The 15883-nt window shown below is 40.0% G+C and overlaps 1 long non-coding RNA gene across 1 annotated transcript; it reads right to left on the minus strand.

The window, feature by feature from the left end:
* Nucleotides 1-5766: 5766 nt before the first annotated feature.
* Nucleotides 5767-12953, minus strand: LOC129067191 (uncharacterized). The gene is made up of 3 exons (XR_008528750.1): nucleotides 12593-12953; nucleotides 7266-7643; nucleotides 5767-7132 (listed from the first exon to the last, which is right to left on the minus strand). It is a non-coding gene; the product is annotated as an uncharacterized LOC129067191 (long non-coding RNA).
* Between the last annotated feature and the right edge of the window lie 2930 nt (nucleotides 12954-15883).

Consider the following 15883-nt stretch of genomic DNA (forward strand, 5'->3'; position numbering starts at 1 on the left):
AGCAAATTCAGGTTTTAAGAGGTTTCCATTAGGGGTCAAAATAGCTAGCAAGTCCCTCTCACAGATTTGTATCTTGCTGAGTTGTGAGGAAGCTACTCAAGGCATGTTGAGTGTGGTTTGCACAAAATAAAGGATAAAAACAATACAAGATCTCATTACGCAGTTTTCCAAATCTCAATCCTTTTCCAGACATCAGTCTGACATGGTACTTGGAGCGAAAGCATAATTGGAGCATGTCAGCCCTTCTCACAACATGCTCTTAAGAGATTCCAAGTCTTCTGACACATTTTAATAGTTTAATGGCAATGATGACTCCATATGTCCACCCACTAGGACAGAGTAACAGAGATACCAGGACCTTAAAGAAATCTCATTTTCACCCTTGCAATGCCATAAATAATTTCCCTGCCTGGTACAAATTCTTTCTCTCTGTGTGTGCATTTATGCAATGCCTGGGAGGCCTTCCCCGATAGCCCTACCCCACGTGGTTGCTCTCAGCTCTAGGCCACAGTCAGCACTGAGCCAACTGGAGACCCTGGGGGTTGCTTAGTTTGTAGCCTTTCGTTGGGTGTGTGTCCTTGCTCCCCAGCTGCTGCTGTGTGTGAGGGAAGGACTTAAATCCTGCATGCAGTGTATACTCCATAGATTGCCTTAAATTTAGTCATAGAACCCAGATACTCTGACCAGGGAGTTGTTTTTAGTTTCATTTTCTAGATAAGAGAACACAGTCTTCTTCGTATTAAAGCCCAAGTACATCAGCAGCCGTCAAAGTACTAGAAATGAAGCTAATGGATTTCTGTCGTTATCCAGATTTGCAGTCTGAGCATTTCAATAAAGAAAAACTTCAAGAGCCTTACTTGTCAGGACCCATTGATATTCTAGAAGTGGAAACCCTATGAGACTGAAGCCCACTCCATGGTACTCTGAGATTACCTGACCAGGGCTGGAAACTGGAATTGGCAAGCTACTATAATTTTCTTTCTAGAATCAAGCTCCTTGCAGATGTTAGGCCTTCTGAGAGGTTCAAAAAATTTTAATATGATTTCAGTTTTTATCATTATCTCAACTAATGACATGCATTTTCATGTTTCTGGAATTGTTATTTTATGGTGGTGCTTAGTTTAAACAAGAGAGAATTATATAAAATTTTCATTACCCTCAGTGTTCATTTCCCTTTTAACTCTCTTCTCTCCAACTTGAGGTTCCAGTCAACACCATCTAAAGTCACATTAACCTCTTTTCTTCATATCTCTGTATTTTTAATTCCTTTATCCCCTTTCATCCTCCTTATCAATGTGGTCTACAGCTCACAGTCCCTTCTGTCATTGAAAACTGTGGCACTCTTCCCAGAAAACAGACATACTTTCCACCAGGAAAACCTCCATGGTGATATATTCAGTGCCCAGAAGGTCTCTCATTTTTCCTTTATTTGTAATAGGTATTTTATTGTATTTTTTTCCATAGCTATGTGTGCCCCCTATACTATCTTCCACCTCCACCCATCCCTGGCCCTCCCCCACAGTCACCACTCTGTTATCCATGTTCATGAGTTCTTTCTCTTTCGCTCAACCTCACCACCATCCCAAATCCAGTCCCCTCAACAAGCTGTCATCCTGCTCTCCATTTATCAGTCTGTCTCTATTCTGTTGGTTCAGTTCATTAGATTCTACATATGAGTGAAATCATATGGTATTTGCCTCTCTCTGACTGGCTTATTTCAATTAGCATAATGTTCTCCAGGTCCCACCACGGTGTCACAAAAGTTAAATTTTCTCCTTTTCTTGTGCCTGAGTAGTATTCTATTGTGTAAATGTCCCATAGCTGCTTAAACTCTCTGAGGAGGAGACCTTGACTGTCTTATTTGCAGTTGTCTTGCAGTAATAAATGTCTCATAGATGAGTAGATCACTCATCTACTGATGGACATGGGCTGCTTCCAAATCTTGGCTGTTACAAATAACGCTGCAACGGTGAATATATCTTTCCAGATTCCTTGGATAAATTCCCGGAAGTGAAATTGCTGGGTCAAAAGGGGGTTTCCTTTTTAATTTTTTAAGAAGACTCCATACTGTTTTCCACAGTGGCTGCACCAAACTGTATTCCCACCAGCAGTGCACAAGGGTTTCCCCTTTCTCCACATCCTCACCAGCATTTGTTGTTTGCTGAGGTAATATCACATTGTGGTTTTAATTTGCATTTCTGATGATTAGTGATGCTGTGCTTCTTTTCATATGTCTGTTGGCCATCTGTTTGTCCTCTTTGGAGAAATATCTATTTAGGTCCTTTGCCTATTTTTTAATTGGATTGTTTGGCTTTATGGTGTTGAGTTTTACAAGTTCTTTACAAATTTTGGATATTAACCCCTTATCAGATGTATCAGCGAATATCTTCTCCAGTTCAGTGGGTTGTCTTTTCATTTTGTTGGTGGTTTCCTTTGCTGTGCAAAACTTTTTTGTTTGATGTAGCCCAATTTGTTTATTTTTCTTTTGTTTCATTTGTCTGAGGAGCTATATCAGAAAAAATTACTGCTATGAGCAATGTCCAAGATTTTACTATGTTTTTTTCTATGATTTTTATGGTTTGGAGTCTAACATTTAGGTTTTTAATCCATTTTGAATTTGTCCTTGTGTGTGGCATAAGAAGGTGGTCTAGTTTCATTTTTCTGCATGTATCTGTCCAATTTTCCCAGCACCACTTACTGAATAAACTATCTTTAGTCCATTGTATATGTTTGGCTTTTCTGTAGTATATTAACTATAAAGGTATAGGATTATTTCTGGGCTCTCTATTCTGTTCCATTGATCTGTGAGTCTGGTTTTATGCCAGGACCAGCCTGTTTTTGGTTACTATGGCCTTCATTTACCACTCTCTCTATTGTCTAAATTTCCTTTCTTTTCATTAGCCGGGCAAATCCCCAAACTTGAATGAGTTTATCTTCATGTTTTCTCTGTCTGCACCCATGCTATTGAGGTCTCCTGGAGAAGTAACACAACTCTGTCACAAGCGCTAGTCTGCCTCCATGTCACCAAGCATGTCTTCTTCAAAGCTGCACAGCAACCCTCACCATGTTCCTCCACCTCTACTTATTCTTATAAAGCATCATTCATCCATTCATTCCATTCTTGTATTCATTCACTCACTCATTCCCTAAACATTTATTGGATGTGCACACCAGCAACATGCTGGGTCCCAGGAGATAACTGAGAACAAGACAGTCAAGGTCTCAGTCCTCAGAGAGCTAAAGATCTAGACTAGATACTGAAATTAAAACAACTCCAGAGAAGGGAATTACTTGGAGATGAATTTTTTAGAAGAATGGATGTGGTCAGTCGGAGTCAAACTTCCCTGAAAAACACAAGTAAGTTTATGGGCAGTTTTGAGGAACCAGCAGCAAGTGGAATAGCACACGTGGCTGGATCTTGGTGTTTCTCCAGGAGACCTTGGAAGCTTGGGTGCAGACAGCGAAAACATGCATGCAGATTCATTCAAGGTTGGGGTCTTACCATCCTCATGAGGGGCAAGGGAGTTGAGATACTAGAGAGAAACACTGTGAACAAGATAGCATTTCGGATTTCAAAGAATTAATGGTTTCGTAGTACCTTTTGATAACTTCCTTTTCTAAACCAATACTAAATCTGCAACTATATGATTGTCCAGAAAATTCTTCAACAACTAAAGGGGATTCTCACTATAAAAAGTTTTAATCTCCTTATATATTGTTCTAAGAGATATATAAAATACTGATTTTTGCTAATTACTAAGTTTCTCTTCTCATTTTGTACAAAAGTACAATGAAAATATTCTCACTTTTTAAAAAACTCACACATTATAGAAGTTCTCAAAACAAGAATGAACTCTCCCAATGTTACTTGCCCTTTCCCATTTCCTGTCCCCACACTCAAGCCCCATTACGAGTCTCATGTGTGTTCATACAGTTCTCCTTTCTGTGGGTTCACAACAAAAAGTGGTTTGTGGACATATACATACACACCTAAGTTGTGGAAATTGCTAGTTAAACATATTTCTGAAAGAGAGAAATATAAACATTAGAAAGGAGTGTCTTCTCTTAAATAGGAATAAACTTTATTTCTCATGAAGCAAATCATTTGGACCTGAACTTAAGCTACTTTCTATAAACTGATAAGAAAGCTAAATGATAGAAAATATCAATGGTCCCAGGAATGAAACAAACAACTTAGTTGCTGACTCATCAGGTTGAGGTGATAATCTTAAGTAAAACTAAATTTTGATATATGCTTTGTCACACCTAATGTCTGAATAAGGAAACAGAGAGGATCTGTAAAGATAGATAAGGACTCTGATGTTTTCACTACAAACAGAGCATTTCCACGTTCGAAGTGTAAACTATCTTTAGTTATTATATCAGGATTTGTAAAATGTGTTATAAATAATATAAAAAGTCATAACACATGGCAATATCTGATTGATAGATAATAAATCATGCCTCTTCTTAGTCACCTCAGAACTAATGGAACCCCAGAGAATGGACTCCCTGGGTTTTATATATTTTTATCTTTCTTCCTCACCTTGAAATAGTCATATATTTCCCAGTGCACGTTTTGGAATTTGACCTAACTTTTACAGCTGCTATTTGCTTGAGTGAGTCAAATAAAAGTTTCTGATAGTTCCTAAGAGAAAGTCAGTTTCTTCCACAATGTGCATATATGCTCGTATAATTTTGGATAGAACTATGCAATATATATTCCACAACTTGCTTTTTTAATTTAACAGTATGCTAAAATGCTTTTATGCAGCACATGATGATTTACCTCATTCTTTTTAACTCCTCATTCTCTTCCATAATAAGGAAATGCCATAATTTATTTAGCTACTTTCTTTCCATTAAACTTTATTTTATTGTTACTATAAACAATTGTGCAGTGGGATGTTTATTCACCTAGTTTTGTTTACATAACTAAGTGTTTCTGTAGGATACACACCTGGAACTGGAATTTTTAGGTAAAAAAGACTTTATACTTTTTGTTTTTGTATATATTGAAATAAAACTTTTATATGTCAAAATGAACAAAAAGCTAATTAACACAACAGCAAATCTAAATCACCAACAAACACATATAAAGACACTCAAACTGATTAATAGCCAGGAAAATAAAACTTAAACAATGGGTTAATACTTTATACTTAATAAACTGGCAAACATTTAGAAGATCAATAAAACCTATTATTGGTGAAAATATGGGAGAAAGTTGCTTTAGCTTTTTTTTTTTAAACAATCTAGCAACATCTTTTTTTAAAAACATGTAGACTTTGGCCAACAAACTCTTTTCTAGAATCCAATTCCATTAAAATAAAAGGCCAAAAGTTCAAAATATATAAACAAAGATGTTTTGGGCAGCATTCATTTCTTTCTGCAAATATTGGTCAAGTGCTAACTATGCTGCCATTACTTTAGGAAAAAAACAAGACATAGGCTCTGCCCTCAATAGACCAACAGCCCATGTGGAAGACAGACACATGCACAAGAAATTGGAGCTCATGAGAAGGGTGCTAGGGAAGCAACCCAGGCCTGGGATGGAGGGCTGCAAAAACCTCACAGAAAAGTAAACTGCATGACACTGTAAGATACAACCTGTTTTTAAGGCTTTGGATGAAGTTCTCTGGTCCAGCACAGCTGAACAAAGTAAGGTGACTGGACATAAGGAAAACATAACTCATAAACTTTCCATGAAATAAAATTATTTTAATAAAAGTTACAGGTAATCCAGTTGTTCTAATGGCAGTGGAAACAGAATATGAGATGTACAATGTAAAAATGACTTATTTTGAAAGTAGAATGAAAAGACTGTATTATTAGATGGTAGCCAAAAATGCTGTTTTGTTCATATGCCTGGCACACAGTATACTTGTGAAAGGTATTTGTTCAACCAATCAAGCAAGACACAAAGAAGAGCCCATAAAGTGGTTTCGCCCAGATAAACTTTGATTTAGTCAGTAATCTCACCGACTCAAGACTTCCTTTGAATAGATTTTTCCTCCCTTCCTCTCTCCCTCCCTTTGTTTTTTCCTTTTTTCCTTCCTTCCATTCTTTTTCCCCACCATTTTTTAGGAGAAGGAAAGACTTCCGTCACATTGGAATTCTAAATCCTGTTAAACTTACCTTGACCCTGTTATTTCACTCACCATTTAACAATGAAGCAAAATCATCAACTTTTAAACCATGAACTTTAAATGCTGAAATAGTGCTGAGCAATTTTAAGAATATAAGTGCTTTCTAGGAAAAGAATGCTCACCATGAAAAACAAACAAACAAAACAGATAGTTTATTAGAAACTGGTAATCTATGACAACCAAGGGGATGTGAGTAACTGGGTCTCAGGATGGGATTGCCAGATCGAAGAGAAACAAGAGCAGCTCATCTAGACACAAGGTACACTCCTTATTGTCATTAAAGCAAAAGGCATTAGCATGAGTTCTCTATGGAAAGGCGGGGGCTTCCATGGAATAACGAAAATGTTCCCAGAGTCTAAGTGCTGTCTGGCGTTGCTCCCATATCAACAGCAAAACAACTGCATAGCAACCTCCATTTGCCATTTCCTCACCCATTACTGTTTGTTAAGAGAAAACACCCCCACAGCTCCCTGTCTGCTTTGTAAATTTTGTCAAACAGGGGTGGAGTCTACGTGCCAAGTTGAGGAGCCACACATGCTGGCATGTCCCAGCACATGCTGTTCACCACGTGGGCTCCTGGAGCGCTGCCTCTTGGCTTCAGAGGAGCTAGCTGCTCTCCCCTCCCCCATTTCCTCTCACAAAGAACAGCAATAACAATTAGCAAGTGCGTGTGGGAGCTCCCAACTGGCCAAGTACTCTTTAGATCCAGTGACCTGTTTTACGAATATTAGGAAAGAGTTTCCAGCTTGTGTTTGCATTCTCAGGAGTACATAGAGTTCACAGTAAGAAGAGAATAACAGTCACTCCTAAAACAAAGGAAACCCACTCTGAACGCTGCTCGAGGACCATTTGCCATCTGTTCATTTCCTTGTGGCAGCGCTGCTTATCGGGACTTCTCCAGCGATGGCACCAACGCACAAATCCAGACCAGAGTACTTTTCCTCTTTCCAGAGGGTGTTTTCCTTGAACTTTCCCATCTGCCTCTGAGGAAGATGTAGAAGATATTATTTATAAAATAAAACTAGAAAATGACTCACAGTGAATAAGAATAAATGAGGGTGCAGTGTGTCATCTTTAAGAGAAAAAAAATCCTCCACAATTGGAGAAACAACTCACTTTTTCAAAGCTCCTCAAAGAACGTCTTCAAATGATAGGCAGGAAATGGGTTTGTGGGAGCTAAGGTAAGTGCAAGAAAACTCCAGGGGCAAGAGCAAGATCCAGCCTGGTCATGCATATTCATAAGAGGCAACCTGAGCTCCTGTGTAAAACCACAATGCGACTGTTCTTGCACACAGCTGGGAAATGCTCTAGCAATGGGGAGCCTGGGTGCCTTGCTTTATAACATGGTTCAGAAGAATGAGGATCATTCACTGCCGCCTTAACTCACACATTGACTGGGTTTTCTCCATAGGGCTTATGACAGCTCAAGAGTATCCATCTGTCAGGGTGCATTTTAGAGCCATCATCGTGCAAGTGTGAATTTCAAGGCTTTGGCTAATAAGAAGCAAAAAGGAATATGGTTATTTTATATTTTCAATAGAGCTTTGGGCATTCATTATTAATACTCTAATAGAGAAATAGGTCAGTATGGCATACACAGGAAGATAATTATATTCTATACATTGTTTCTCTGCTCAACAGAAACTTTCTATAACAAAATACCCAGAGGTAGTTTCACCCGTGGGGAAAACACAAACAAAGAGCTTTAACTGTTCCAATAGGAGTTACGGATGCATGCATTAGATTTTTCGTTTATTCATTCAATAAATAGTTGTTGACATCCACTATATGCGGAGTACTGTTTAAGCTCTTGGAACACTGCAAAACAGTTACAAGTCCCTCCACCATGAAGCCCATGACAACCTATTGCCATGTTCTTCTAGGAAGAAAAAACACCTTATTTTGTACCTACCTGTCACAGAGGGCCCTGGACCTCTTTGTTCAGTTTCTTTCAAATGCCCTTGATGACCTTGTGAATGAAGAGGTTGCCATGTGTGCCCATGTGGGCTGTGTGTGAAAGAGACAGAATAAAGAAAGGCACAGGGAAAGAAAGCAATATTGAAACAGAGACTGAACTGAGAGGGAGATTATTTTTAACGTGATAAAAAGGTTTATCTGTATAATCTAGTAAAGACACAAAGGACACTAGTACTGAGAAACACAGACACGAGAGAATGCTGGTGTAGATGGAGAAAACCTACTGTAATTCTGCGTTAGGAAGACACAATATTTTCAAGATGTCAACTCTCCCTAATTTAATCTGTAAATTTGACACTAAAAAAGATCCAAAAACTTTCATAATGGTGTTCTGAACTGGATAAACCAATTATAAAGCTAGAAGAAAACTCTGGGAGAAGAATGCAGTGGAGGAGGGACTAGCCCTATCCGATACTGAAATACAAAGCTTTGACAACTAAACTACAAGTAAACAGACAAAAAGTGGAACTGAATGAGTTCCAAATGCACATGGAAATGTAATCTCTGAACAACCTGGCACATTCCCCATAAGTCTGTTTGCCTCTTCACCATTGTCAACCATGCTAATGTCTCCCTTTGCATCTTTCTCATTATGAGGCTTAGTGCTAACCAGAGGCCCTTGGCTTAGAACAGCTCAGGATTAGGAAAGAGTGCAGGTTTTACATGGTAAGAAAGGATAAAATTTGCGAAGAGCCAATCCTCCTCTCCTGCCGCTTGTAGCTTGGTGACCTTGAATGTGTAGCTTAACTGCCCTGAGCTTCAGTTTCATTGCCTATAATATGAGAACAACAAAACCAAGCTCAAAGAATTATTGTGAGGGGAAACTAACAATATACATGAACCTACTTAACAAATTCTGGTACTTAAAAAATGAACATATCGTAGTTGTATAGCAGAGTCTCTTAACTCCAGGTTGATTGCCTAACAATTTGTCTATCTGTAGACAGAAATTGCTTTCTAAAAAAAAATTATTCTTTACCTCACAACATTCAATAAGATTTAGCACAAAGAAAGAATGATCTTTAAACTCAGCTTTTAGAATCAATGATTTCCTTATGGAGAAAAACCTTTAAAAAAATTCATTTATTATATTTTCCCCATTGCTATTTAGCCCCTTATAACCCCCTCCTCTCCTCACTCACCACACTGTTGTCCGTGTCCATGAGTCCTTTTGCTTTTTTGCTCAGTCTCTCCACCCCCTCACCCACTGCATAGCTGTCATCCTGCTCTCTGTGAGTCTGTCTCTATTTTGCTTGTTAGTTCAGGTTGTTCATTAGATTCTGCATATGAGTGAAATCATATAGTATTTGTCTTTGTCTGACTGGCTTATTTTACTTAGCATAATGTTCCCAGATCCATCCATGCTGTATCAAAGGGTAAAGTTTTCTTCTTTTTTACTGCCAAATAGTATTCCATTGTGTAAATGTCCCATAGTTTTTTTTATCTGTTCATCTGTTGATGGACACTTGGGCTGCTTCCATATCTTGGCAATTGTAAATAACGCTGCAATGAACACAGGGGTGCTTGTTCTTTTGAATTAGTGTTTTGGATTCCTTTGGATATATTCCCAGAAGTGGGATCGCTGGGTCAAAAGGCAGATCCGTTTTTAATTTTTTGAGGTATCTCCATACTAGAGAAAACTTTTTTACAAAGGAGATCAAGCTGTTCAGTCAATGAAATCCAGCAAGAGAGGTTTCACTACATAGCACAAGGAAGGATTTTCTGACTTCATAGATTTTTGTATTTTTTTAAATGTGAAATTTTTAAAGATGGCCCTGACTGAGCTGGGACTAATGGAAACCTCTGTTGTGTGTGGGGACTGCCCAAGGCCTGGGCGTAGCATGAAAAAATCGAGACTGACTTCTTCACAAAAGAAGCTTGTGCAATTTATGGAGAGGGTAGACATACAAAAACAATTACATGTAAATTTTTAATTTTGACTGTTAGTTGTATTGTATAATTCAGTGCCTAAGGGATAAGGATGTTGAAGAGTTGTGGTGATGAAAACATGGAAACCTCATATACTCTGGGAAAACCTCATGACAAAGGACAATCTTGAACAGTGTTGGGAAGGGATGGAGCGATATCACTTGGTGGAAGGTGCCAGGCTGAATGGTCTGTGGATGCGTTGGAGGTGTAAGGTGGTCAAAGGAAGGGACAGTAAAGGTTTGCTGCCGCAGCAAGAACATACAGGACAAAGAGTTGGGGAGTAAGCTGGTAGGATACTTGCTGAATAGCCCTGATTTAATTTTTCGGGCCAGTGATGAAAGGAATGCTTGCTGCTGGGCAGGGTGGTTCTCATAAGGAAGGAACTCAAGGCGGGAGAAGAAAAAGCTGTTCCTATTGTCTATTTATGATGCTTAGGCCCAATGCAGCTGGTACCCATGAGAATGAAGGCAGTGTGAGGCTTTGAGAAGCCCCATAGAGCACGGAATCATAGAACTGATGTTTTTCTGGACTAAACAGAAGGAAAAGGTTTGACAAGGTTAGGAACCTAGGAGGCTGGCAGGAGAATGAAGCCATTGACAACAGCAGGAACCTTCAGGTCTGGTAAGGGTTTGTAAGGAAGACAGGCCAGAAAATAAGTCTGATTTTGGCTACATTTAGTTGTAGGTGGCAAACAACCAACATATGACCCCAACTCTACCAGGAACAGAATCAAAACTTTCAATAGAATAAATTCAAAATTCTTAGCAAAAGAATATTTTACTATTGTTATCATTATCTAGCTATTTTTCCCCCATTTAAAGCATGCATACAAATTTTTGAAGGTCATGCTTATCACTGACCTATGTCTTATTTAAGGAAAAAATGTACCTGTGATAAACACCAATATAAGAATCTTTCCTCCCACCCCCTCCTCATTAGAGCACGTAGCAGAGGAGCACATTTTTGGCAGTCTTGCTGAGATGGGAAATAGTTCCTGCAAGATCATTACCTTCACCATCTGTCTTGCTCCAAAGTTCACCAGCTGCTAAATTAATGCATTTCCCTTAAATCATCATTTTGGCCCTTTTTCGGACACCAGTCATTGAATAGCGAGACATTACTAGGTCACTGGGCAGACTCCCTGATACACATCAGTGTCGGGGCCAAAGTTGATTGTGATGGAAACACAGGATGTACCTAATCACGGTATATGTCACAATCTTAGAAAATGAAATTGTTATTTTATTATTCACACCTTGTTCTTCACAACTGGATTATTTTCCCAATATACCAGGTTTGATTCTGAATAACCGTCAGGTGTTTTTTCCCCCTCAAGGTAAATCATCAATGGACTTTCAAAGAATTTAGAGAATGTATTCTCAAAAGAATGTATTACATTTTCAAACATTTTTAGCAGCAAAAGTTTTATTTTCCTTATGAGAACCCCAACATTGTAAGTAGTCAATAGTCATGAAGGTCTTTTGCATCTCAGTCATATGAGGCATTGATAAAAAATATGCCATTCTCTGTGAACCTCTGAAGTATCTGTGGAAATGGAGGCAAGTCCAATAGAGAACCCAGCGTCTTTTTAGCACTAGCCAAAGAGCATAGCTGCCCAATGAGATGGCATATGAGCCTACATTAGATATGATATGGTTTTAAAAACAGTAGCCATACCTTATGGCACATAAAAGCACAGGCTTAGAATCAGATGGACCTGGGTCTCAACCCTGCTTTATTATGAGTAGGCTACTTAGCTGCTCCAAGGCTCAAGTTAAACATCTGTGAAGGTGATAAAATGATACTCGTTTAAATATTATGAGGAGAAAATGAGATAATGCATGTAAAGAGCTAACACGGTGCTTAACATATAGTGAGTGCTCAAAAACGGCAGGTAATAGTAATAATATTAACAGTAGTAACAACAATAAGAATAATAATTGCCTTATTTCATTATCCCCACAGTGGTCAGAAGGTACTATGAAGCTGGTAATAACTTTATACCTGGCTAGTCGGACCTGAAATGAAATTTCTAACTCTCCTACAGAAATAGCATCAGCAAGCCAGGAAATAAGAAATCAAAATTCCACATAGATATAAACCTTGAGCAGAGTACCTATGATTTTAGTTAGAAAAACTTGGCAGCCAAACTAAGCTATCTTCGTTCTGTCAGGATCCTGGAACCTTCTTCTATATAATAGACATTGTCTTATTTTAAGAATCTCCAGGGAAACAGATTCCATAACTTCCCTTAATAACCTACTTTAACATTTAGTAACTGTCTCTCTTAGTAAATCTTCAGAGCTAATCTAAATCTTCCGTGCTCTAGTTTTTCAGGCCAGTCATCTCACAGGTAATTCTGATGTTATTGATACTTAAATTGGTATTAAATCAAATGAGAACTAGAAATACATACACATGCGTTAACATGAGCTTTCAGAATCAGCACGTGCTCTTGATAAGCAGCCATGATTTGTTCACAAGCAAGAGAGCGGCATTGTCAATGTCAGCAGAAACACACTGGAGTGTTTGCTTACCTGCGCAGCCTGAGTCCGTCCTTCACCGTTCTCACGCTGTGACTTGTGCGACGTGAGTCAGAAATGAGCAGCGTTTGTAAAACCAGCAACATGAATGGAGCTGTCCTCTGAGCGGTTTCTGCTGTTTATTGTTCCCCAGGCCACGCTGAATCCCGGGCACTGCCTCATTCTCTTCAGAAGGTATCTCTTCCCGCCCACCTTCTGGGAGGTCTCAGCCTTTGCTCAGTGTCCAAGATGAATGAAATAGTAACAGAAATAACAAATCCCCTGAAGCCACCACCAAGGCACAGGTGACTTTCCCTTCTTTATCATAATGTGTCAGAGAAGCACCAGTCCCAGGACCACTGCTTTGTTTGGATAAGTAAAGCAGTGCTAAAAAAAAAAAAGGGACAAAGGTTGGACAGTAGCATGTGCCCAGACATCTCCCAGCAGAGCCAGGTTAGCTGCCAAAGTCCATGCAGACTTTATATTTAAACTCGGTCAGAGTTCCTGAAGAGTGTTTTTTGAAATGTGGCCCCTTGGGTACTGCCCCACCCTCCCAAAAGAGAAGTGATAAAAATGTTGAGAAAGACAGAATACAGAGCTGGACTGACCATGAACTGAGGAGGCATAAGCTTTATCTGTATAGGTATCCTCAAAGCTCTATGCCAAACATATTCATGGTTTTGTGTTGCTTGGACCACAATTCCCTGGACCACTCTGAGACCCACTTCCCTCTTCTGTATAATAAGATTAATCGTGCCTTGCCCACACCTAGTGCTCCTTCTCTTAAAAGGACCACCCAAAAGAGCCAGGCCCCACCCCTACCTTCATACTACACTCTTCTTTGAGAGATTCATAATGCCTATTTGTTTATTCAACTCACTAGTCCTGAAGAAAAGGCTTCTGCTTAATTTTACTTAATCTAATGTTTTCTCCTAAGTAAGAGCAAATGACACCCTCTTAACCAGTAAGCTAAGTCATGTGGGAGGGACAGGTGAGAGAGTTCCCAAAGTCTCCTGTCACCCAGGCCCCTCCTCCTAGTCCCCACCTCTCTAGATATCATCTTCTTAAAGATCTTTCACCAGCCAGGTGAGCGGGACTCCAGAGTCCCTATTTTGGTGCCCAGATATCCATTGAGAGTGACTGTCCTGTCCAGAACTTACAGGGCCATTGCCACTCTCAGAACCTTCTGGGTATTGCCTGAGCTCCCAGGCAAGGACTGGGTACTTGAAGACATGAAGAGAAAAGAAAAAGAAAACTCGGAAGATCAATGGTGACTCGCAAACTAACATTGTATCTATACCAGGGGGACATAAAATGAATGTGAATATAATACTTCACCAGATGTTTGTAAATTTATGCATAGGAGTGAATTAACAATAATATTTTTCTTTTTAAGCATTCAGTTTTTAGGACAAGAGAGGAGACCCTAAGCTCCATTTTGATGTTGGGAAGAGAAGGCCGCCTTCTGCTACCCACCAGGCCTATTCTGGAACCTGATGGGAAAAAGAAAGACCTGTTCTTCGGCTTCCCACCCTCCCTCAAAAAGTGACCTACCACTCCACGCCTCAAGATCCCATTGTCCAAAGCTCAGAGTGAGGACTAGGTAGGAGGTGGGGGCATAAAAGGCTGGTACAATTTCCCTATGGGAAAGGTTTGGGTCAGCCTCCTTGAAAAGTTTGCTTTAAAAAAAAAAAAAAAGTATTGATTTGAAAGAGAGAGAGAGAAACATCAACTTGTTGTTCCACTTATTCATGCACTCACTGGCTGATTCTTGTATGTGCCCTGACCAGGGATCAAACCTGCAGTCTTGGCATATGGGGATGATGCTCTAACCAACTGAGATACCCAGCCAGAGCCTGACTAAATATTTTGAGGAAAATAGTTATTTTTCACTAAACAAATGTTATTTGTGTTAACATTTTTTTCTGTCATTTTTAACAAAGTAGTCATTTCTTTTTAGACTTCTCAGTTTTAGTTTGCTTGTTGTGTTGGAAAGAGCCCTATGTGGTGGTCAGAGGGCGCCAGGAGTCACAGCCCCGCCACTTACTGATCCTGCACAGTTTCTTGGACCCCTGTGAGGCCCAGTTGTATCCTTTATGTAGCAGGAATGAATGGTACCTGGTCTGCATTTAATGGAACTCAATGCTGTGGCGGCTGCATTTGTGATGAGCTGATAGCCTAGGTCAAGGACACCGGGTCCTCAGCAAGCATTAAACAGAAACCACCCATGGGGCTGTGTGGCCGACCACAGCAGTGTTGTCATTCCACCTCCCCTTGCCTCTCTCAGACCAGGTACCCTGTCATTTTCATCTCCTCCCGCTCAGATTTCAACCTACAGGGGCGGCTGGAGGTCACAACGCTTAGACATCAGCAAGCCCAGACGTCCAGCCGCAGTGCACATGCGTCTGCCACAAGCACCTGGTGGGAGCTGCTGGAGCTTTGGTTTAGTGGTTGCAAGAAGAGAAAACACTGCGTGCAGCATGGTTTTGGCTTCTGGGTTTTCTCTCTTTTGTTTTTTGATGCAGAGAAGCGTAAAGTAAGCATCTGGGCTTTCCTTCCCTGCCAATTTCTTGTCTTAAGTCCACACTCTTTGCTCTTATCCAACAGCATCAATGTTCTCAATTTCATTTCACTTTCTCTTTCCCCCTGTTGAAGTCCCAACCCTACTTCTTCTGCTCCCTTTTCTCTACATTCCCATTCTTTTTGCCTCCTTAGTTCCCTACAGTCCCTTTGAAAACTTCTACACAGAAGCTCTCTGCACAGGGGAATCTTTTCCATGCAAATATCCTGGGCTGATCCCTGAGGCTGCTTCGCTGTGAAAATACACCTTAGACCCTAAGCCAGTGCATGTGTGTAGATACAACTGAGACAATTCTTATCCTTAGAACGAGTGAGGCACCTGATATTTTTTATTCCATTCTACGTAATTTATTTTTTCTTCATTTCTTCCTTCCTTTCTTCTTTTCTTCCTTCCTCCTCGCTCCCTTCTCCACCAAACCAATCTCGGGACTCATTCCTGTCCATAATGGATTGAGACGTAGGAGCTCTGTCCTCTGGCCCTGGGAAAGAGGCCCTTTTCTTCATTTTCTGAAATACATACTGCCCGCATATAATAAGAAACCCATTTCTCTCCAAACAGTTGATATTTAAATTTTCCTGGAGTGAACTGAGAAGCAAGGACAGAAGAACAGCAGTATATGGTAGCGCCATCTTGGGATTCGGGAAAAGTGGATGATCGCCCTGATGCTTGGAGGCCCCCCCAGTTCCTCTCCTCATGAGGCCCCAGTGTTTTCTACCTACCTCCTT

The sequence above is a fragment of the Pteronotus mesoamericanus genome, unplaced genomic scaffold (assembly GCF_021234165.1).
Source record: "Pteronotus mesoamericanus isolate MK-2021 breed Mesoamerican mustached bat unplaced genomic scaffold, CSHL_Meso_final contig_20, whole genome shotgun sequence".
Classification (NCBI taxonomy): Eukaryota; Metazoa; Chordata; class Mammalia; order Chiroptera; family Mormoopidae; genus Pteronotus; species Pteronotus mesoamericanus.